The following is a 22,971-nucleotide window of genomic DNA, read 5'->3' on the forward strand; positions in this document are numbered from 1 at the left end:
ATAAAACCAGGGTCTTTTAGCATCTTGCCCCTTTTTGTTCTTCTTCACCCAACATCTTGAAGCATGTGATCTCCCTTTTCTGTTCAGGAGCTCAAGCCATGTGATCCTGTTCACAATTAAAACATCTTTCCAAGCAGTTTCCATGTTTCCGGTGTATTTTTCCCCACTTGGAACTGAACCCAGAAGGACATTTCTTCCAACAAGTTTCAAAAGCAAACTCTCATATTTTCAAAGTATTTTCCAGAAAAAGGTGATTAAGACATGGAAAAATCTGCTTAGCAAACATTTGAAAAAATATAAGGTTGCATCACATTATGTTAGTAAAACAACAGTGTATTCTGGAAGATCAGATTTGGATGTTTGTTACCTGTTGTGTAAAAAATATGTTTTTTATCAAAAATAAACTTTACTTGACTGCATCACGCATTTTTTTAGGAAGCTTTGCAATTAATATGGCAACTGTTAATTTTTACAAAAATTGCTAGTCAGGAGAAGATCACCAAAGATTGCTTTTTTATTTTCTCCATTGTACCAGCTATAGAGCAAAGTCTTGAAGATTTCAGAGGGAACAGACTTCCTGAACCAACAGGTTTATTACAGGTGGTCCTCAACTTACCACAATTGAGCCCAACATTTCTATTGCTAAGTGAGACATTTAAGTGAGTTTTCTTACCTGCAGTTAAGTTAGTAACACAGTTGTTAAGTGAATCTGGTTCCCACATTGACCTTGTCAGGTCACAAAAGATGATCATTTCACCCCAGGACACTGCAACCTTTATAAATATGAATCAGTTAGCAAGCATCTGAATTTTGATCACATGTCCACAAGAATGCTGCAATGGTTCTGGTGTGTGAAAAACGGTCATTAAGTCACTTTTTTCATTGCTGCTGTACCTTTCAAACTTTTGTAAGTCGATGAGTACCTGTATTCTGGTTTATATTATTACCAAGGATAAGTCGAGTTTCTGCCACATCTCAGTGGGAAAGGTGTGTAACTAGCAACTAACAGGACTACTGAAATAATGATTGTGCCAGCAAAGTCTTAACAGACAACCAATTGTCAAGAAGCTGGCAGTTTAAGGAGCAAGTGCTTCTTTCTTAGTATTTATTTTCTCAGGATTCTGGGAAATGAAGGCCTTTAGTCATTGAACTTTGGGGGGGGGGGGAGAAAATGGCCGCATTATGGGCAAACGGTGATTCAAAATGAGCACCTCCCAGACAAAGTGTAAATATATAATAGGAGAAACAACCGACGATTATGATTGTTTGCCTTAGCACACAAATGGTCCTAAAAAAAATAAGGGCGCCTTTTTAAAAACAAACTTTTAAGTTCTGTGTAATAGCAAGAAAATAGGAAATGATATTCCCCCGCCCCTACAAGGAACGGAGTGATCCTTGATCCTTGTTTGCAACACACCTACGTTGTGCAATACCTTCGCCTGTCTGCACTCAGTTCCCAGAAAAACCACCAGCGAGACAGTAACAATAGCACGTGAATCAAAGCCTTGGTGTCTTAGAAGCAAAGGGCTGTTGCAATCTTTTTTTTTTGGGGGGGGGAGCCAAAGATAGATGGATGCGTGTGTCTGTGGATCTCTCCTAAGGTCTTCCCGGTACAAGCCCCCCCCCCCGACTTTCGCTCATATGATCTCGAAGATCGGTTGTTGGTTTATTGTTATTATTATGATCCTGATCAGAATTGAATGAACGTAATGGGAAAGGAGGGGAAAAAATCCCAGCCTAAATAAACTCAGTCTTATTCCCCCTGTGATTCTCCTCGCCTCAGTCCCTGCTTTTAAAATCTCCGCCCCCCACCGCTACTCAAGGCATTACCAACCACCACCCCCTCTCCCTGGGCTTTCCTCCCCGAAGCGGATCGCTGGAGGGCAGAAAAGCTTCTGTGGGCCGCCCGCTGTTGCATTGGCTCGCTCGGCCTCCTCCTCCTTCTCTGGAGCCGCCGCCATATCTGCGGGGCAACCCAAACTTGTAACACACTTGCACCAACTCCTCTTTCTCGGTGCGGCCGGGCTCCTTTTTATTTCCCATCAATTGACGGTGCGGGCGGCCTGGCCCGGCTGAACGGTTCCTGCAACCGGGGGGTGGCGGTGGGGCGCGTTCTTCACAAAAGCCGCGAGTAAAGAAGAAGTTGGAAGGCAGCGTAGCAGGTAAGCTCCTCTCCGACGTATCCCATGCTTGCTGCTCACCGCAGCCTCCTTCTTTCAAGCCTGCTGCAGCGGAGCGCGGGGGCGGGAAAGGGAGGAGGAGAAAAGAGGCGGCGGGGAGCAGCTCTCCGGCTTTCCGAGTCCTCAACACAAGCCCCTTCAGCCGCTTGAGGATCTTGTGAGAGCGGCGAGGCTTTTGCTCAGGTTCGTATTTGCACAACCCTGGAGCTCGGGGATCGTGCAGGAGTGGGGGGGGGGGGGGAGGAGAGAGAGAGAGAGAGAAAGACGGTATTTTTGAGAAAGACCCGGGCGACGTAGGCATTTGAAGCGAGCTGGTGGAGAGTAATCGGTGCGCGGTCGGTTGTAGCTAGGGGAGAGGCGGGGTGTCTGCATTGGAAATGTATCCCCCGCCAGGCGTGGAATAAACAGTAGATCCTTGGCTTAGAAAAAGAGGGACAAATCGGATCCCAGAACGCAGAAGGTGGCTAATTTTACATGATCGGCAAAAAATGGTCTTTGGAAAATGGTAGTGGGTTTGGTTTTTTTTCTTCCTCTCCCAATCTAGTTTGCAGGGAGTGGCGGTTGTTTGGCAGTGGCGGACGAGTATAAAGGAAATGTGGAGTTGCAGTGGCTGGCCGCCCTAGTTTTCTACTATGGAGAGTGGTTCGCAGACCCATGATATTTGAAACACATCCCTTACCTTCCACAAGCGGATCGCCTTACAACGAATACCAAAACGTTTCCACTGCTTAATGGATTAGGTTTGGAGGAAGGAAAAAAAACCATCCAAGAGTGCGGTGTTGCATTCGTGCGTTGGGGGGGGGGTCCCACTCAGGGGGTGGGCACTTTAATTGCTTTGGGGTCTGCATTTTGTATTCAGTTTATTTCACTCTTTTTCCATAGGATGGTTGACGCCCCCTCTCTTTGCTTTTGCCCAGAAATGTCTGATGACGTGACCTTTGGCTTTCTTTCTTAACAATCTGTGTTCATACGTTCACCTGCCTCCTATAATCTCCACCCCCCCCCGGTCTTTTTAATAGTCTGAATCGTGCAATCCCCTTTGTGTCTAAGGTTCAATGGAAGAGGTGGATTTCCACTGTTGCTCTGTCATGATTTACTGAGGCCGCTCAACCTTACACTGTTCCTGACCATTTCAAAGACCTTTTCTGCTTCCCCAGTGACACTTTCATAAGGAGAAGGCTGAAAGGAAAGAGCCCTTTGTAAAGATGGAAATAATAGGGGGGGGGGAGACATATACAGGAGAAAACAATCAATGTGAAATCCTGTTATGTTAGCTTTACATTTAAATTTGAGTTATATCAGACTGTTACCTTAAATTTCTTATGCTGTTATTTGTTATGGGCTCAGGAGTGAATGCTGCTTCTAAAGAGGGATGGAGAACATCTGGTCCTCCAGATGTTTTCTGAACTTGAAGCCCCAGCAGCTGTGGCTGGCATGACCAATGTGAAGGATGCTGAAAGGTGCAGTTCAGCAATTTCTGGAGAACCCAGTTCCCACTGCTGTGCTGAGGGTGGTAGTCTCAGACTTTGCTAGATTTATTGTTTTTCTTAATGGTAGTAATAATTACATATTTTGACTAGTCTGTGGATAGATTTTTTTTAAAAGAGTGCGGAGCTATTCTTTTAAAATGCTGCTTTACAAAGAGAGTAAAAAGGAGAACCTTCCCTGACCTGGGACCTTGGCACATTTTGTCCAGTGGGAGTCGGTATTATTTGGAGTTGTAATAATATCCTCAGGAAGCTGGGATGGATAAAGTAAAGAGCGCCTTCTCAGCCTGTGTTTCTTCAGGTCATGAATAGAATGTTTTGGAATTTGCTATTTCAAACAGAGGAGGGGATGTGGAGTAGAGCTGAGCTGCACCTGTTGTTCACATGCATCTATCCTCCAGTGAGCTCTTGCTTCCCCCCCCCCCCCCACAGCCTGTTTTTACCCACTCTTCATAGCCTGAAAGAACTTTATTAATCTTCATGCTAAACTGCATTCTACCAGTGTTATTTTTTCTTAGCATTCATTCAAGTTAAGTTTAATTTGGCTATTATTTTAAAAATGGGATCATTTGGTGTGGTTGGATTTTGGATCAAACTCTGCAGTGATCCTGACATTAAGGTGTGGAAGAAATGACATCTGATGCCATTATTGTTCTAAATGTACTTTATTCACTGATTTTTATACATTAGGCTTGTACCCCATCTCCGTGTGAGCTTCCATGGCTGTGGCTGTCTCTGAGCTTCAGCCTCTCTGATTCTAAGTACCACCTTAGACATTGTACCATGATGGGTTCTGATGGACTTCAAAGTGGATATAAAAGATTTCCTTATACCTGTCCCTTATGTGGGTGTGATCTAACGATGCTGTGTAACTTCCCATGTGGAGGTTTTGCATCTCAGCAAGAAGTATGTATATTTTTATACCACAATGAGTGAATGTTGCTGAGGATTAAAAGGCTTTGTCAAGTGGGTGGTGCTATAGTGTAAATAATCTTGTGGCCTTGTGGAAGAGATCCACTAAGTTTTTGTTTAGACTTTCTTTTTAATAAAAAAGATATATCAGAAACCATTTATTTTTTTTCATACAAGTACAGATTCCTTGTTTTTTTTCTCATTACTATAAATTCTAGTTGACATGAATTTATGCAAACGTGTGCATGTAGCCCCCTACTCAATATCTAAAAAGATTTCCCAAATCTCCATGCAACATACAGATGTTTCTCAAACCTTTGAAAGAGAGAAAAGAGAGAAAGCAAAAAAGGCAAAACCTGGAGACCATTATGGGACTAATTAGGATAAGACATTACTGTTACATTTGGAAATGTTGAAGGCCACTAGACTATAATTTATTATTTCACTGAAAGTGGGGGGGGGGGTAAGCTTAAGGCCATTCAAAGCAAGGGATCCCTTTTATATCTTATGCCCTTTGATTCAACCTTAAATATCATATTTGTTCCATTTGTAGCCCCTTTCACAGTTTATTACATTAACATGCCTGATTTATCCCTGTCGTTTAATAAATTTTTGCACCATCATAATCCCTCACAGCATACCATCTAATGGATAGGCAGTGATGTGTTCATATTTTATTTGGGGGAAAACTAACACATGAAAATAGCAATCTTTGCTACTCATTTAGCAGTTACCTCATTTAACAACTGTTCAAAAATACAATTGTAATATTTAAAGAAACTCATGTTCTGACCAATGCGCACATTTAAGACCAAATTTTGTGCATGAAGTTGAAAAGTCCCCCCTCTCATATCACTGAGGAGGGGGTCGAACTTGCTAGACAAGGGTATTAAAATAGGAACACAGAAATTACTAGACTGTGAAAGTTTAATTTTAGCACTTGGAGCTGGCAAAACAGATAGGAAGAGCTTTGTGCAACCCCTACTACTAACTGCAAGCATTCATTTTTGAATGAGATGTGTTTTTTCTCTCTCTCAGTGATGTCCCTTGCTGCTTATGGAACAATGAACCAGTTTATAGACAAGGCTAGTAGACTTCAGTCTATTGGTTGCAGACAAATGTAGATTTATGTTTTTTAATCCCGTCTTTATTATTTTTATAAATAACTCAAGGCAGCACATAGCTATAAGAATCCTTCCTCCTATTTTCTCCACAACACCTTGTGAGGCTGACAGAGAGTATCTGGACCAAAGTTAGCAAGTTGGCTTTCATGCCTAAAATGGGATTTGAACTCACACTCTTCCTGGTTTTTAGCCTGGTGCCTTAACCACTAGATCAAATAGATAAATGTATGAAGTGGCCTTCCCCACCCTAGAGTCTTCAGTATATATTACTTTGTAATATCTATCTTCTCCATCTGGTAGAAAGTAATTTGTGCAGAACATTCCTTTTTCCCAAGATCTCTTCTTGAGCTTTCACACAAATTAATTTATATTGTCTTGGCTTCAGTTCCTTTCTTTTAACTACAGAAAACATACCAGAAATAGATTAAAGCATAAAATGGCTTGGGATCTCCAAGCCTGGAAGGCAGGTGACTTCCAGGATGGTCAATGAAATAATTTGCTCGTAGCAGTTTGCTTACTCATGATATTTACTGGAGGATCTAGTTCAGTTCAGTACTTCAGATCCCTCCATCAGTCTTCAGCTACAGGGTACATACTAGACATACAGTCTTAAAATGTCCTGAGGGGACCTACTTGGGAAAGACTTCTGTAATGTCTTGACTCCTGTTGTTCTATAAGGCAACTCAGCCTGATAGAGGATTTGTGTAGATCTTTCTGGTTATGTAATTCAGTTTCAGGCCACTGAAGAAATTTTAAATGGGTACATACAGTTCTACAGTGCAGCTTTCTCATTGTTTTCATACCTCAGGTTCCCAGTTTGTTTGGATACCTTTTTGTATCAGGTTTTTTTTTGGGAGGGAGGGGGAGTTCCCCCCCCTTAACAAGCTAAAAGATCCAACACATAATTGGAATTACATCTAATAATACTAAATTTTAGTGACACAAAATTTGTCATGAATTGCTCTTACAAAGACAAAGTCTATTATCTCTTAAATTATTATCTTGAGTTTTAGTTGAGATATCCTAAATTGGTCATGTGGGAATATTTTTTTTACATTTTCATCACATTTCATCTTCATCAGTTTTATTATTATGTTCTACTTATTGTTTTTAGTTTTAATAATGTGATGTAAGACATCCATATGCTTTTGAGTAGAATAGAGTAAAAATGACGTAATACATACATAGTGCAGAATAATTACGTTAGAGTAAAACTGTGCTTACTAAGAAGGAAATTTTCCTATTTGATTAAAATTCTGTCTCTGCTCTAAACTTTTTCTCTGCTGCTAACTTGTTTTTCCAATCATTGAGTGTGGGAACTTAATCATGTGAAAATGGCTAGCATACAATTAATTTCGATTCTGCAGAGGTGACCCATATGAGTGCCTTCAGATATTTTTCTAGATAAGAATAACTTTCCACAGTAAAAGAAAACACAAACATTATACTATATTCCACGACATTTAACAAGTGAAAGTTTCTTTCTGATCAAGAAATAACAATTAGTTGGATTCTAAAAGGGACCATTCGTCAATTATTTAATCAGAAAGAATGTCTCATGCCATGATAACACTTTGTGAAAAACAAAATATGTTGCAACAGTATACCAAAATTTCTATCATTGTTTTCCCAGAACATTGTATTCCACTTTATCAGTTCTCTATGCTTTTGAAAAATAAACTTTGACACAGCAGTTTTAAGAGACACTATTCCACCCACCATCGTGTTTAAAATAGCACTGTATTCATAGGTAAATAATAAAACATTAAATCATGTTATCTAATTTTGCTGAGAAGAACATGTATAAACGCAGTAAGTACAACATTCACTTTTTAAGTATGGTCCCATTTCTAAAAGTGTTATATTTAATCTCTGTCTTCATTGTGTATCTTAGTTGAATATAGGCATTTTGCACAATTTTCCGTTTACATCTCTGTAATAGCTTGTAACTTAGTAAAATAATCAGATTTTAAAAGTTGACCAGTTGTAACCGCTATTTGTTCAACACAGTCACAACTTCAAACAGTCACTGAACAAATGGTGGTAAGTCAAGGACTACCTGTAAGACGTTAGAGGTCAAAATCAGAGCTTTGAAATCTTGGAAACATATTGGTAACTGTACAACCTCCACAGTTTAGATGTTACGTTGAAAGTTGTTGCCTATCGCCGTATGGGTTGCTGCATTCTGCAGCAATTGAAATGTCCAAGTAGTCTTTAAAGCAATGGTTCTCAACCTTCCCAATGCGGCGGCCCTTTAATACAGTTCCTCATGTTGTGGTGACCCCCAACAATAAAATTGGTGTCTCGGTTCCTAAGACTATCAAAAATATGTGTTTTCTGATGGTCTTAGGCGACCCCTGTGAAAGGATCGTTCGACCCCCAAAGGGGTCCTGACCCACAGGTTGAGAAACACTCCTTTAAAGGTAGCTGTAAGGAGAATAAATTGCAGTAAATCACTCTCAAGCTGGTGAGGGCATGATTGGTTGTCCCCAAAGGTTCCCATTTCAGAAAGGATTGCAATTGGTACATCAACCAATACTATGCAAATGTTCTCCTAACCAAAATCTCCACATGATCAAGTAGAAGCTATGAATCCAAGCTAAATCATGAGCCTATTTCTTCAAGCAGAGTGCTGTCCACAGGTGGCCTAGGAGCCTCAACTAAACCTCAGTTTCAACAGGATAACAGAGTTGGAAGGGACCTTGGAGGTCTTCTAGTCCAATCCCCCTACTCAGCAGGATACCTTATACTATTTCAGACAAAAGGTTGTTCAGTCTCTTCTTAAAAGCCTCCAGTAATGGAACACCTACAACTTCCGAAGGCAAGGTTTTCTGCTGTTAATTGTTCTCACTGTCAGGAAATTTTCTTTAGTTCCACGTTGCTTCTCCTTGATTAGTTTTCATCCATTGTTTCTTGTGTGCCTTCTGGTGGTTTTGAAAATAGGTTGAGCCCCTCTTTTTGTGTCAGCCACTCAAATGGTGGAACATTGCTGTCCTGTCACCCTAGTCCTTCTTTTTACTACCCAATTCCTGCAACCATTCTTCCTATGTTTTAGCCTCCAGCTGCTTAATTATCTTGGTTGCTCTTCTCTGCACTCTTTCCAGAGTCTCAACATCTTTTTTTAATATTGTGGTGACTGAAATTGCAGTATTCCAAGTGCAGTCTTATTAAGGCCTTATAAAGTGATAATAACACTTAATGTGATCTTTATTCTGTCTCTATGTTAATGCAGTGTAGTATTGCATTGGCTTTTTTGGTGGCTGCAGCATACTGCTGCCTCATATTTAAGTGGTTGTCTATTAGGACTCCAAGATCCCTCTCGCAGTTGCTGCTATTGAGCTAGGCTCCACTTAGTCTATACCTGTACATTTGATTTGTTGCCTAAGTATAAAACCTTACTTTTCTCACCATTGAATTTCATTTTATTAAATAGGACCCAGGGTTCAAGATCTTCTGGATCCTTCTAGATCTTGAGCCTATCTTGTGGAGTGTTAGCTATACCTGCCAGCTTAAGTCATCTGCAAATTTGATGAGTTTCCCTTCTGTTCCGTTTCTAAATTGCTCTGTGTTACTAAAACCAATTGCAGTCAATTATTCTCATCTAGTCATTAACTACGTTCAGGCATCTGTAAAATTGTTCACTGAATTTTCTTTCTGGCTTAGGGTAGAAATATATAACTGGTAATATGCAGGCAGTCCTCATTTAGAGACTACAATTACAACCAACAACTCAGTTATTCAGCAAAGTGGTCACTAACTGTGCTTAAGATCTTCCTTCAGCTTTCCTTTGTTTTATAGACCTGTGAAAGTTGTAAATATGAGTGTTGGCTACAAACTTTTTCATTATTGTGGTAACTGAATGGTCATTAAAAAGGCAATCACTACATGAGGACTTCCTGTATACTGATCATACTTCAAGTGAATAAACTCCCAAGCAGTTTTATGTAGACATTACAGAATGGGGGAAGGAAACAGGATTGTGGCATCCCATACAGGAAGGGCCAAGAATTCCATAGCTATCCCCTCATTATCATTACCTGAAACCAACCAGTCAGTGGGTGTCAGGCCCAGTAGGGAGACAAGATCAGAAAAGGTAAAATTACTTCATTGATCTTGCTACAGTGACAGAATCTTGAAAACCTGCAATATCTTTGTCCCTGCTCCATGGCCCACTATGGGGCTATAGCCCATTATGAACCAAGATGGAAAAGTGATGAGCGAGCGTGTGCAGCTCCATTTGTGTGAGCGGTGGGCACACTTGTCTGCTGCTTGTGCAAATTATTGCTTAAGCAACTTTCAAATGTCATTTTCTGTACTTTAAAAAAAAATGTTTCAGCCCCTTTTACCTAAGTAACAATTCTTGCATATTTCCATCATGGGCATCTTCCTTATATTCCACAGCTAGGAGTGAAACCGCTGAATGACAGTACCTCCAACACTGTTCTCAGGTAATCTAGAAGGATGATTGATAATATTGAGAAATCCAAGAGGCATGTTCTCCCAGTATCCAGGTCTTGGCAGAGATCATCTGTATACCAGAATTTGAAACTATATTTAAGAGCTAATCTATATAAATTGTTCCATCCAGGGTTATTTTCATTTGCATTTCTGTTATCTTCTCCAAAACAAAGAAAACTAGTGTTTGATCTTCAGAAGGAGTTACACCACTTCCTCCTTCAAGGCAAGAAGCACAACCCCCTGTGTCTATGAACCATTTATCACTTCTCTATTCCAATTGCACCCCTTTAACCAGCAGAACAAGATCAGATGCAGATCTAATTCACAGGTGGCCTTTGCATACCAAAGCCAGTCTACTTCCTGATTTCACAAGGTCAGAAGAAGTCCAGCTTCCTTGCAAAATTTGATCTGAGTTCTTGTTCATATTGGTAGTCATTGAAGCAAGCATTTTTAGGCTGTACAGCTTAGCACTTCTATGAACAAACATCTAATATACAAGCTTTGAACTGAAAAGTGAAAATCTCCTTCTCACTGAGAGCTTCTAGTGACTTCATGCGCACATTCATGCAATTTTCTGGAGGTAACTATATGAAATGGTTTATTTGGCTGTCTTGTGTAAGTTGTTTTTTGACTTCTCCGCTTAGCCTAAATTCTGTTGGTCTCCTATCAGAATCCTAAATGGGCCTCATCCTACTTATGTTCTGAGCCCAGATGTCTACCCATTTTCCGAGGCAAGGATTCATTGTTATTTGATATGCCTGCAGTGATCAAGCAACTGGTTTCAACCACATGTGTAATAGCACAGATTGTCCTGCTCCTCTCCCTCCCCCCTCAGTATTTATATTGTCCCCTCCTTCTTCTTAGTATTTATACTTTTAGTTGCTAAATTGTCAGGATTTTATCTTCTTGCTCTTTCTTACTGTCCAGAGTTTATATTGTAAAATAAATAATTGGAAATGTGTAAATATGGTGTTTTTATATCACACCTGGAGTTTATCTTACTGTTATTTAGTGAACACAGCTCAATCTTGCAGACCTGTTAATATATGACTTGTGAATAACAGAGATCCTTAATTTTCCCTGGTTATAGCATGTAACATATTTCTAAGAAATTATATGCTGGAACATAGTTGAATTTATTTGTGGGTAAATATGCTTGGATGTATACTATTGAGTAACAACAGCTGAGGTGGTGCAGTGGTTAAAATGCAGTATTACAGGCCAATTCTGCCAACTGCCAGCAGTTTGAGTCTTGCTGGCTAAAGGTTGCTCAGCCCTCCATCCTTCCAAGGTTGGTAAAATGAAGACCCAGATTGTTGGGGGCAATATGCTGACTCTGTAAACTGCTTAGAGAGGGTTGTAAATCACTGTGAAGCAGTATATAAGTCTAAGTGCTATTGTGATTTTGTTGAAGACTGATCACAGTGTAAGAATGATTAGCATAAGCATGTATTTTGTTCTAAAGAGATAGGTATAGTTTCTACATTTTGCAATATGTTTACCAGTTTAATGAAACTGGCACACAGCTATTTTCTAAGAGAGGGTTTTCACGCCTATGAGGCCCCAGAACATTTTCATAAAAAATATGTAGATTTTGAATGTCAGCTATCAACCCTTTCTGTTGTACCCAGGGGAGAGTGCCACACAGAAATGCTGCCCCTTTCCCCCTCTCTGTCTCCGTTCCTGGGCGATCCCATGCAGTGGTGTGTTCCGGATCCCGGTGCAACGGGGCCTGGCGTCCACCACATAAATGTGTGCAGCACACACGCACACATGCAGCGCACGCATGCATCCTTACCTCTTGCGACGCCTTTGCAACACTACAGCTGCTCGGTGGAGCATTGCGCAGATGCCGTACGAGCCGTGCGCAGAAGCACCGAAGAACTCAAATACAGGTAAAGTGGGTGGGTGGGGCCTCCAGAGTACCGTACCGGAACGGTACCCAGTGCTCCCGGCAGGCACCGGTACGCCCGTACCGGGGCGTACCGCCTGCAACCCACCACTGATCCCATGCAAAGAAAGGGCTAGCAGAGAGGAGAAGATTGCGAGATTGCTGGAATGAGGGGATCTGGGACACGTCTGTGTCCTGCTCACCTGGCTTCTCTTCCTCTTACAGCCAGTTTTTCTGGGATGTTTTCAGGCTGATTTTCAGCCTTTTGGGGGGCCGATTTTGGCCCGAAAATGGCCAGGAAAACTGCCATCTCTCAAGAGGCTAAAATAATAGGGTTTTGTTCCCCCTCTGTGGAACTAATTCTAGAAGGCCTAGTTTGAAAAATAACAATTCTAGGACATTATCTGAGGGTATGTATGCTTGCTACAGTTCATCTAGTCCAATAGAGAAAAGTGGGCAAAATCCAATCCAAATTTGGTTTGAGGAAAATGTAAAGTTGAAACGTTCTTACTCTTTTAGATTTGAGCACTTTTGCTTGTCTTATCCCATAATAATAAATAACATATAAACTGTTTCTGAAGTACATACAGGGGAGATACACTAACGTTATGTAATCCTGCATATAATTTAGAAATTATTTTCCTTGGGTGTGGTGGAACAAATGAGTGTTTCGATTTTACTAATTGCGAAGGCCACATAGATGATAAATATATTTTGAAAAGCTATTGGAGCTTTATTTCCTGAGGAAATTCTGGGAGTATTTTATTGTGTCTGGTGAGCATATGAGCTTATGTGAGAGAGTTATGGGTAGTCCTCACTTAGTAACTGCAATTGGGGCTGGAAATTGTGTCAATAAACAATTTGGTTGTTAAGTGAAATATCACAACTGCACTTGACTTACAGTTTGACTGGTGTCGTGAAGCAAATAATTGTAATTTGAGAGTTCCTGCCAGCCCCCCCCCCCCGGACATTGCTTGTCACAAACTGGGTGTGAAGGATGCAAATGGCGATCACATGACTATGGACCACTGTCCTGCCATCTATAAATGCATTCTGGTGGCCAAGTGCCCAAATCATAATCACATGACCACTGGGAAACTGACAGCTGCATTTTTGAGGCCAGTTTTAAGTCTCCTTTTTCAGCAATGTCATAACTTTGAATGGTCATTTGAGTGCCACTAAGCAAGGATTATCTGTATTGGAATAATGCACATGAATATGCTAGGAATTGAAAGATCTCTGACTGACTTCTGCTTGTACCCTTTCATATCTAGGTGTTTGCAATATATCCTGAACTAGTTCTGACTAACTGAATTTTTAGAAATATTTAATATTTATACAAAAGGATGCCAAAGCGACAATGAAATGTGAATAACAAAAATTAAAATATTTTTTATTGATTTTAAATAATTAAATTGCATTGTTACATTATCCCGCAGTGAATTGTCTTGTGGCAAATTGGCCGTGGTGTGTTGGCCATGGTGAGTTGGCTGTGGCAAATTGAAAGACAAGGATCTCCTTTGAAGGTGCTGATTTTAACCCTTTTTATAACAACTAAAAAAGTATTTGTTGTCTTTTTCCCCTCCAGGTCCCTTTTATGTAGCAATGAGAGTTTGATTGAAAATAGGGAATGCCAAATTTGTAAGAAAAGATATTTGAATCCCAAGAAAGTAAAAACTTCATAAAGAAGATGAAAACAATTCTCCTTTAATTAGATTATGCTTAATTTGAAGTAGAGGAGGATTTTGACAATTTTAATGAATTATTATTGTTATAGTTAGTCGCCAGTCAGACAGAGGATTAGATCAGATTTTGCATTTGTATCCTATTGAGTCCTTCCCAAGGACCTGGGATAGGCAGATATTGTTTGATTACATCAGCAAATAAAAGTCTATTATACTGCAAGATGTAAGTTGTTAAAAGTAAAGCTACATTTGCAATTGACTGATGGTGATTTTGTCATTATTGACACTGTTTTTGGCTTTTATTTATGGTTATTTTTTCTACAATTTTTATGCTTCTATTTTCTATTTGAATTCTAAAATCCTGAGCACTTTAGCTTTTTCTTTTTATCACTTTGTCTATTTTGTGGTCTGTCCGTCAGTCCCCCCCTGTCTTTCTTGCAGGCAGTTGGTATTTCTTGCAGATGTTCCAACACATTGTTGTTGCTACTTTGTCATGCCGTTGTCTGTAGTCAGCCTGTGCGATCTTCTTGCAGCACCTAACTAGGTGGTCCACTGTTCCTTCAGCTTATTATTATTATCATCCATTAAAGTTTTTTAAATCACCTAATGACTCTTACCTGTCTTAGAGGCTGACATCCTGTTTCTCTCCCTCTTACTGTTTTTGTTTTTTATTTTTCTATTTAGTGTTTTTGCTGCAGGGAGGGGAACATATATGGAGTGTGCTTTTGGGTGTGAGTGATTTGCATGATAGAATGCTTGATATATGCAGGTGGGGGCCCATTCATCTTGCAAATGTGGTACCTTATTTTCCAGGCAATTAATTTTAATTAGTAGTTATTAAAATGATTATTCAGTTAGTATAATTTTTCATCCTTGCCCTGGCTTCTGGCAGAGGTGTATGTGTATGTATATAAATGTACATATATACACATTACCACACACAAACACATGCAAATGTGTCACATGTACATTCATTGAGCGGAGAACAGAAGGAGTCTGTGTTGATTGCAAATAGGAATGGCAACTTGAGGGGAAAGCTGGCCATTGCACATGGCTTCCATCTGTGTTCATATTTCTTATTTCTGTTGTTTCTGAGCACTTAAATTCAGGATCAAACAGTGCTTCAAGGCAAATGTACTACCTAGAGTGGGGTTTACAAGGATTTTTTTTTATTTCCATAGAAAACTTTCTAAGAGAAGCTGACACATCCCTAAATCTTTCATAGAAAATATAGGGGTAAAAAGAACTGAAAACTTCAAAAATGTAATTCTGGGATAAGGAATTACTTAGAGCACAGTTTGAATTTCAATTTACATTGGAAAAATATTCTGACATTAATTTCTCACACATAGGTTTAACTCAAGTATCTGAAAATATTCAAGTTTCAAATTGCCAATGTCCAATGCAGAATTAGCAGTTCGTGTCCATTCCTTATTATCAATGAATGAGCATGTGTAGTGGGGGGTTTTGGAGGGGGGAAAGGAAATATTGGATTTTTTTTCTGGGAAAAAAAAAACCCAGACTGAATAACTTTTCCATTGATTTTTTTTTAAAACTCTGCAGTGTAAAATTGAAGTAGGGAGAGGCCTTATGCAATTCGTTCCATAATGCAGCAATTCAGGAATGACAGCAGGTGTCCATAGATTACCCATTTTTCAACTACTGAATCTGCAAGTAGAATTTATGTGTTAGCTACATGAAAGTGCTTTTCACAAAGAAAGTCCATTTTGATGTTTGAAGTAATGAAGCATGCAATCATCTTCCAATTTCTTTTTAAATCATGGCCTGATATTTCAAGTCATACTGGTAGAACGCTTATACAAAATAAGAATACAGTTACAAGGTTTTCGTGTTATTTTGGTAAGTATATTTAATGCTTTGGTACCATGTCAAGACTATTTTTAAAAAGCTTTAAAAGTAAGTGGGCTATGAGAGAGCACCTTGTGTAGATGTGTGCAATCAAATCTCTTGGATTGCAGCAACACAGTTATTTTGGGGAAGGTTTTCTGATAGCTGTTACTCTGCCACTTCCTGTGGGGCTGAAAATGACAGGTGAGGACAGGAGTTAACCGGTTTTGGTGTCCTCTGTTGGAAAGATTGTATTTCTTTCTGTCAGAAAGAATATCACTATGAGTAGCTTCAGCAATTTTCTAGATTAGGTTCAAGCATGCTAAAGTTGGTGCATATTTATTTTCAGGGCAGATAATGTGTTTTGAAATCACTTCCACAGAACTTTTGGATTGGGACACAGTTGTGCCACAAAGACAGGGACACTTCTCATCTGGCGATGTGGGTTACTGACATACAATAATGGTTAGAATTATTGTAATAATTGGAACAAATCTTTCTGGAGTTCAGGTTCTCTCACAGCTCTCTTTGTCTCTGCCAAAAGAGTGATTTATGGCCCTTCAGGAATTACAAAAAATATCCAGAACTTCTGTTCAATGTGTTTGTAAATATCAAAATGACTAAGGTGATTAAGACAGTTGAAACATTTGGCATCTTAATTATTGTAACACCTTTTCAGGATTTGTTTGCTATATGTTGTCAAAATAAAAAAGTTATTCTGAATCATAGGGCTGGAAGGGACCTCAGACGTCTTCTAGCCCAACCCCTTCCTCAAGGCAGAAGCCTTCCCAGTCAAATTGTTGTCCAGTCTATTATTGAAAACCTCGAGTGATTTAGATATAGTTAGTTGCAGAGGCCTCACTATTATTAGCTAATATAACCTGGGAAGATTTATCATTTTTCGAAGTATAAGATGCATCTTTCCCCCCTACCCCAAGACCATGGAAATGTTGGTGCGTCTTATACACTGAATACAGCCATTTTCGGCCTCCCGAGACGCCGCCCCCGCATCCCATTTTTGCAAAAACCTAACCTCTTTTCGCAAAAATGGAAGTGTTTTTGTCTGCCCCCAGGAGCACTCTGCAGGCTTCAGCAGGGCTGGGGGAAGGCAAAAACACCTCCGTTTTTGCAAAAAACCTGCCATTTTTCACCCATTTTTTGTAAAAACGGGAGCATTTTTGCCTTCTCCCAGCCCTGCTGAAGCCTGCAGAGTGCTCTTAGGGGTTGGGGAGGACAAAAACTGTTTTTTCTTGCTTACTTCTTTGAAATCTTGTTGCATCTTATACACAGGTGCATCTTATATATCCGAAAAATATGGTACATGCTGACCATGAAGTTGACAACACACAAGAAAACCAAAGATGCTGATTTCTGGGCGAAACAATTCCCAACTGATTCAGTTCTCAGAATATTCTAAACCAGTATTTCTCAACCTTTTTCTCAATATTTCTCAGTATTTGCCAACAGTACTGGCTGGAGAATTCTGGGAATTGAAGTCCACATGTCTTAATTGTTAAGACTGAGAAGCATTGGTCTAAACTATACAGATTTATAGTATGATTTAGGAAGTAACATTGACTGGCTAATTTGCTGCAGAAATTCCAATAGAGAAACTAAAAACTGCTAACAATTTCCAATTAGCAAACACAGACACTTTTTAAAGTAATACATACAGTATAATACCTCCAGAATTATAGAATCAGACATAGCAGACTGCTTTTGAAAGTGCAAGGTCAAATGTTGGGAAGAAAAAACTTTAGGTGGTGAGAATTTTGTGACATTTATTGACCTCAAAGCTTACTTGTATGTGTCATTCAAATAATACATGGTCTGTTAAGTACTCCTTTGAGGCTGTTTGTCATGATTACCTTATGCCAAAACTTTTTACAGGATTTACAGGGCAGAGCTAGATTTCAAATAGCAGTGCTTTCTATTCTTTTAAACATTAACTTTCATTTCCATCACTTTGTCTGCATGGTTTTGCCTACTTCCTTTTCTGGCAAGCTGATGCAGTTTACAGCAGAATGCTGATTGTATCAGTACTTGCTGAAAAATATTAGAATATGAGATCAATTAATATATTTTGTACAAAATAGTTTTGTTGAATAAGAAAGTCTAGTTGCCTCTTGAAAAAGTACCTTTGGGACAACTATGACCTGGATGACTGAGAATCACCATAGACAAATGATTCAGGTATTTCATTGGGACTTTATGTGTAAGTTCATATGTATTTTTACATCACTTTATCAAGACAAACATCATGTCACTTCAAGGATCCAGAGGTGTTTACAAATACTTCTCTCCCCCCGCCCTTCTCTTGCCTGTTCTTTTCTTTCCCTATAATGCTATACATAAATCACAGACTTGTCTGCTGTTGATTCATATGTCCCATATTATGATTTGTTGGTTTGAGCTTAATGTATTGAATTCCACTGCCATCCTGTACTTTTGTGAAATGGTCTGAACTCAGAACTGTCCAGTTTCATGCACAGAATATTATGAGATTGGCCAGGATATGATTGGAGTACTACTGTTAATTTGTAATAACCCATCATGAAATTGAAACAATTGTTGTGGACTCAAAACTTGTACATCTCTAAATTTTAAACCTCCCAAATCCTATTTCAGTGATGGATTTACTGTTTTGAGAGGAGGAGAAAATTAGCTGGGTTAAATCTAGATTTTCTGCTTTAAGGTTTTAAAGGGTTCTGTCTTAAGATTTTAAAACATTAGCATGTTGAAGGAAACAAAGAAAACTTCACTTTTTACAACCCCTTAGTCCCTAAAACGGGGGTGTCAAACTGGATTTCTTTCAGGACTGTATCATCATTGCAGTTCTCCGCAAGCAGGCCATGGGGAGGGGAGATGGGACAGATGCCTCCTGCAGCACTTTGCTGGCCAAAATGGGCTGTGTAGGGGCTGTGTATGGTCCCCGCGCCCCCATTTTTGGCCTGGACTGCCTCCTCCAGCACTTTTCTGGCCAAAACAGCAAAGTTTTGGCCAGAGGCACCGTGGGCTGGTCCTTTGCTATTTCCAGGCCAGCTCCACAGAGCAGATTTAAGCACCTCAAGGGGCGGATTTGGCCCGCGGGCCTTGATTTTGACACCCCTAATGTGTTTTGACACATTAATTAATGTTGATTTTTCAGTGCAAATGAATTATCATTTTTATTAGTTTAAATCCCTAAATGAGCTTGAGTGATTGATAGGCAGCTCCAACTTTTCCTTCCAACTACTCCATTAATTAGACTAGGCTAAAAATGTGTATCAGTTCCAGAATTGCCTATTGAATGAGAGCTGAAACTTTATCTTCCTGTGCTCCTCTCTCATATACCTATGTTAATAATCTGTGTCAAGCAGAGATGAGTGACGTCTCCTTCCTCACATTGCATTGGCTTAGAAGGGAAACCTTAATTGCGAAAATATGAGATGACCCCAAGTTCAATCTCTTGAGATTTCCTGTCAGAAAGAGCTACATCAAAGTAATGCTTGATGGACAGATATTAAGGCATTTCTGAAATAGCATCATAAGCAGTCAGAATTTATGGGTTTGTTATTATATACATATTCTTTAGTTCTATATCTCATTTCTTATTTTATTTGTGTTTGAAAGGAAACTCATTTCTAAAGCAGGATAACAGCTTTTTTTGTTTGTTTGCCAAATTAATGATTAATTGCTCTTGGTCACTTGCCCAATTTTGATGTATTTTGCCTTGATTGAAACTTTAAACAAAATTCCTATGAATTCATTGTAACTCTTGGAGTAAAATGTATGCTTTCTATCTTAATAATCACTGTTCTGATAGTGTTTGTACTTTCTTCATTCTATTCTGATCCATAATTTTAGCTAACTACTCAAGGAATACTTAGAATTAAGTAGAATGTTTTATTATATTAAGTCATTATAACAAATTTATTTTATTTATTTCATTTATATTTAAGAACCACTCATGTCCCTCCCAAACGGACTCTGGGCAGAGTACAATAAAATATTAAAAACATAAAAACATAAAAACAGTATATAAAGTTTGAAAGAGCCAAGGAATGTTAAAAATTAATTAAAAGACAGGGGAAGGGATTTCAGGGTATTAACCAGCCCCATGTCTACATGCTACATTGTACACCTCATGAAAGGCCACAGAGCCATCTTTTTACACCTTTATGGAAGAAGAGGAGAGTGGGGGCCCACCTCACTTCACTAAATAGTTGAACAAATACCATTAAACGACATCTTGGAGGATTATATAGAACTGATATCTTCTTGCTCATGTCAAATCTCTTAAAAATCCCTGGCTGAATTTCTCCCTGTATTTTTTCTGGTGAGGTAGGTTCATTTTTACTTTATGACATAATTTATTATATACTTATTGTTGAATAAGTAACTTGGTACACAGTGGCACTAAGCTAAGGATTCTCATTCTTTTGAGCCAGCGATCACATTTTGAATTTTGGAAATATGTTATATCATCCCTCAAAAGATATCAGTTTATCACTAGGTAATTTGGTTAACTTACTTTGTGCCATTTCTTATAGTGTCTGCAGGTGCTTTCTATTTCTTTTAGGCATTTTCTGCATAAATATATATTTTCAAAAGACTACCACTTTGGAGTTGCCTATTTTTATTTTCTAAGAATATGCATATGATAGTGATGACAAAGTAACTTATGACCAATCTTTGCATTTATTACCTTTGTAGGTCATAAACCCAAGGAAAGCTGAAGTAAGATCATAAGGACATTAGCTTATCAACCACTTGCTTAATCACTGAATTGCTGGTCCCAATTGTGGTCACTAAACAGGACTACCTATAATACCACAAAACAGGCCATAATGGGATTGTGTATGAAAACAGGAAAGGTTCATGTGCTTCTATTAATTTACAACATATTTTGTAGGAAGTTTCATAATAATGAATTAAAAGAAATCTCTTATCTGATAATGTGAAATCTTGTTTATCAAGAAGACATGATTGCCTAATATTTATTTGACACTGTCCCTACTACTTTGAAATGATTCCACTGAAAGGTTGACACAAGAGTTTAAGACTTGGAATTGTTTTCCATAAAGCTGTTCCATAAACTTTATTAATAGGATTGATTGATTGATTTGATTTGATTTCTATAGCTGCCCATCTCAACAAGTGACACTGCATTATAAAATGGAAAAACAAAAGTAAGGCAAATATATGTTTAATAATAGTGAGCACATCCACTAAATACTTTTCTTGTAAGATAAATATAGATGGAGTATATTAGGGTTACCAGATCTAGACTACAAATATAAATAACCTCTAGATCAGTGGTCCCCAACCTTTTTATCGCCGCGGACCAGTCAGCCTTTGATAATTTTACCGTGGCCCGCTGAGCGCGTCGATGACCAGCGCTAGTAGCGTAGCCTTGCGCAGGCGCAGTTCAGTATGGCTAGCGTAGATAGCGTAGCACAAACTGCACCTACGCAAGGCTACGCTACTAGCGCTGTCTACGCTAGCCCTACGTAGCTGCGCAGGCGCTCTTAGGTTTTTTTCAGGAATCAGCCGGCCGCTGCAGCGATCATGGCCCCCGGCCGCTGCAGCGATCATAGCCCCCGGCCGCTGCGCGGCCCGGTGCCAGGTACTCCACGGCCCGGCACCGGTCCGCGGACCGGGGGTTGGGGATCACTGCTCTAGATGGCGTCAGAGAGTTTGAGGGCCATATCTTATTGCTGCCATCTTGCTAATGAGCAGACTCATTTTTGCAGTCCAGGACCAATAGTCTTTTATGCACAGTTATCCCTTATATGTATTTCAAGTGAGAATCATATGCTGTGTTAGGACATTTTTTTTCTCTTGGTGGGCAGCTTTAAAATAGTGCTGGGAATAAGATAATCAACATTTATTCAATTTCTAAATGAAAAATTAAATATTTGGGAACCAGTATGCTTACTGAAGAAAAAAAATGCTTCTAATTGCTCCTTTTCTGGCAAGTGATTAGAGACTGATATGGACTACTTCCAGTGGGAATCTTACAGAATTCATTTGGAGTCAGAGAGAGAAAGATCTTATACAGTTTAAGAGAGGAGACAGTGAGCCCCAATTACATTTTTGTTTTCATTCTTACACAAATGAATAAAAAGTGAACTGCTTGATGGGTAATTCCCTGTGCAAGATTTGCTTATTATATATATTAAATTTAAAGAGACTTAATAGACTCTTAATAGGCTTGAGCCCAGCCATTTAGGTCAGTGATTTCAGTGATGGATTCTTAGAAGAAATGTCATTAGAATTCAGTGAGGTTTTTTAAAATCATAAATGTACTTTAGATTATTAACAAAATTCAATAACACATAGGGATTGCTTTGTTAACTTTTAACTTATTAATGTAATATAAAATGTGATAGTGTGATCTCCTCCCATCATAATTTGAACAGCGTTGCCAAGGCTGGTACAGTCACAATGAATGTTTGACCTTTCTCTTCAATATTGGATTTGTTTTCCTTTAAAGAAAGTAGCATAGATGTCAAATGCTGTTGGACTGCATGAGATTTAAAATTTAAAATAGTCTTTAGAATCTTGTCATTCTCAGGACTTTTCTCAGGATCTTTCCACTCAATAGCAAATCTCAGTTCCTGGACTCAAGTAAGCCTTTATCTTCAAATGGTCCAAACAAAAACATGAAACTGTACAGTTTCTTGCTGTATAAGATACTGAAAGCATTGGTATTTGCATAATTCTGCTTGAGTAGAAAGATTACAAGGAACCAGGCTAAGAACCATGCAAATAAAGGTTATTATTAAATTGCGTTCAGGTTCATAGATGTGCCAATGTGAATTCTTTTCAAACATTTGATTTGCATTCATGAATTAAATATTTTTGTGCATTTAAGCTGCATGAGAAACAGCTTTTAAAAATAAAATTATAATTAAGTTACCAAGAAATGCATTTTATTTAACACAGAGGCTTTATTGATGATTGTGTTTGTGTGTGAGGGGGAGAGAGGGAAAATATTATGGTCTACGGTTTCTATAACAAAACTATTACTACAAAATTGGATAGGATAAACCTATTGATATTTAAGTGTTTTCAGAGTGAATTTAAATCTTTTTTTATGCACAGATATTTCAGTAAAGCAAAGCATGATGGCATGATTTAGGCTTAATATTAAGCCTGCACATTTCCCCCTCTGCTGGGATAGAGAAGACTGAAATTTTTTAATTCCTTTCTATATTGACTACCATTTAGAATGAAAAAGTAACATTAACTATACTAATTGATTTATGAAATACAGTAAAGATTAGATGAATTACTACTAAGCTGTCCTTTGTTTTAATCAAGTCTTGTTAAATCATATGATACTTTATGTAAAAGGTAAAGGTTTCCCCCCCCACATGCGTGCTAGTCATTTCTGACTCT

The 22,971-nt window shown here is 38.9% G+C and overlaps 1 protein-coding gene across 2 annotated transcripts in view; it reads left to right on the forward strand.

The window, feature by feature from the left end:
• The first annotated feature begins 1,875 nt into the window (after positions 1 to 1,875).
• SEMA4D (semaphorin 4D) overlaps positions 1,876 to 22,971 on the forward strand; it is a 101,403-nt gene continuing 80,307 nt past the window's right edge. The window contains exon 1 of one of the 2 annotated variants that reach the window (XM_087715899.1): positions 1,876 to 2,162. The gene's annotated coding sequence lies outside the window, so the exon portion shown is untranslated. Of the gene's footprint in view, positions 2,163 to 2,258; positions 2,364 to 22,971 lie in introns of those variants that run through there. The other variant, XM_087715900.1, reaches the window with a different exon arrangement.

This window comes from Thamnophis sirtalis, unplaced genomic scaffold (assembly GCF_051295495.1).
Source record: "Thamnophis sirtalis isolate CommonGarterSnake01/CBP01778 unplaced genomic scaffold, rThaSir2_p1.2 scaffold_5, whole genome shotgun sequence".
In the NCBI taxonomy this organism is placed as follows: Eukaryota; Metazoa; Chordata; class Lepidosauria; order Squamata; family Natricidae; genus Thamnophis; species Thamnophis sirtalis.